This window comes from Echinops telfairi, unplaced genomic scaffold, assembly GCF_000313985.2.
Source record: "Echinops telfairi isolate 266 unplaced genomic scaffold, ASM31398v2 ScPeMD7_7475;HRSCAF=8513, whole genome shotgun sequence".
Lineage (NCBI taxonomy): Eukaryota > Metazoa > Chordata > Mammalia > Afrosoricida > Tenrecidae > Echinops > Echinops telfairi.
The window spans coordinates 7,487,639-7,489,387 of NW_022111379.1; the positions used below are offsets into that span (position 1 = coordinate 7,487,639).

Consider the following 1,749-nt stretch of genomic DNA (forward strand, 5'->3'; position numbering starts at 1 on the left):
CCCGCCCAAGGATAACCAAGGTTAGGTAGCCATTATGAATCTAGGGTCCGTCCATCTTGTCACATGTATACCCCTAGACCTTCCCATTCCTATGGGCACACCCCTAGCTCGTCGCCTTCCTGTTACGCTTATGCCTATCATAGATCCCCTTCCTACAATGTGTATGCCTGTTGTACAACCCCTTCCTGTGATGTATGTCTTCGCCTGTAATTAGGGGGCTTGCACATCCCCAGAGAGGATAAAAGCTTGGGAAGCATTAAAGTCTCTCTCTCTCTCCCTCCACGCGGACCACCAAGCTGGGCTGAGGTGAGCAATGCTACCATGAATTGTGTCTGACTCCATTACTTGACTCCATCTTTTGACTCTCATGCTCTCTATGACTTTACTATAATCTTTACTTATTATCGCTGTGCAATTGTGCCTACTGGACCTGTGATGATTTGTGAGGTCCCCTCTCCCCTTTGACCCCACAGTTCTGCACAGAGTGGGAGAAAAAATGTGGAATAGAATTCTAAATCCTGAAAGACACCAGCTTTATTGATCAGATAGAGACTAGTGGGAACCCCCAAGACTAGGTAGCCCCTAGCCACCCTTCAGGTCTGTAACTGAAGTCACCTGCTTGATAGAATAATCAACCATTTATGATCAAAAGAACAGCATTTACCCATGTCAGAGGGTTGGGGTGGGGGATGCAAACAGGAAACACTGGGAGGAAGTATATAAGCAAAAGTACATTGAGGGGATTTAAATGGATGAGTTGAAACACAATGTTGAATGTAAAACAATATCTGCTCTGTAAACCTTCACCTAAATTGCAAGAAAAGGTTTTCAAAACAAAACAAAAATAACAACGAATCTTCCGACATGGATAGTCCCAGGAGGTCCCTCTCCCTGGCTCTGTCCAGGTGGCAGAGGGCTCTGCCCTGTGATGTATAGTCCTGCACCACAGCGCTGGCCATCAGACCGGCCCTTGAGTCTGCGCCTGCATCTTCCTATAGCTTCTCGGAGTCCTGTGGACAGTGACTGAGGAGACAAACCATGAGGAAGCAGCCCTCTAATACACCCCACAAGAATGTAGGCTCTGTTCTATGACGAGTTGGACTTGTTTTTTACTTGTAGTTTGTTTTTTTTTTTGCAGGAAAATACGTAGCAATAATAAAGTGAAAAGGCTTGGTGTTGAAGACGGCGCTAAAAAAAGATGGGACTGATTCTCTGAGAGTGTGTTGCTTAGAGGATGCTGTGTGGATTTGGATCTGGGTTTGTCTTTCCAGATGGAGGGGAGGGCTGTGTGTGCATGTAGTAACGGGCTGTGCTTCTCAGAATGCAGAAGAAGAAGAAAAAAAACTGCCTAGAGACCATTGCCCTTAGAGACTCTTCAAGCCGCTAACTAAAACCAACCCCTGATGTCACCTTGTAGTTCAATAACAAATTGCCTTGAAAAATATTACCACTTTACAGTACTGTGTTCCCTTTTATTAAAACCACCTATGTGAGAGCAAACAGTCAAAAATCACTCTGAAACAAAAATAAGAATGTAAGGGGCAGGGAAACTAGATTAATAGAAAAGGCACAACCAGACGAAAGTGACAATGTTCATACATTGTGAAGAATATTACCGATGTCACTGAATAGTTTGTGAAGACATCCATGTATGAAACCTAAAACTGCTCCCCATTAGTAGGCCACTGGAGATCCCCTTGCAGAGGGGTCTCGGGGAGGAGATGAGCCAGTCAGGGTACGATGTAACAA

General features: G+C 44.9%; 1 pseudogene; it reads left to right on the top strand.

Annotated features, from left to right (window-relative positions):
- Nucleotides 1-859: 859 nt before the first annotated feature.
- LOC115867944 lies at nucleotides 860-1,052 on the top strand (annotated as a pseudogene).
- The last annotated feature ends 697 nt before the right edge of the window (nucleotides 1,053-1,749 follow it).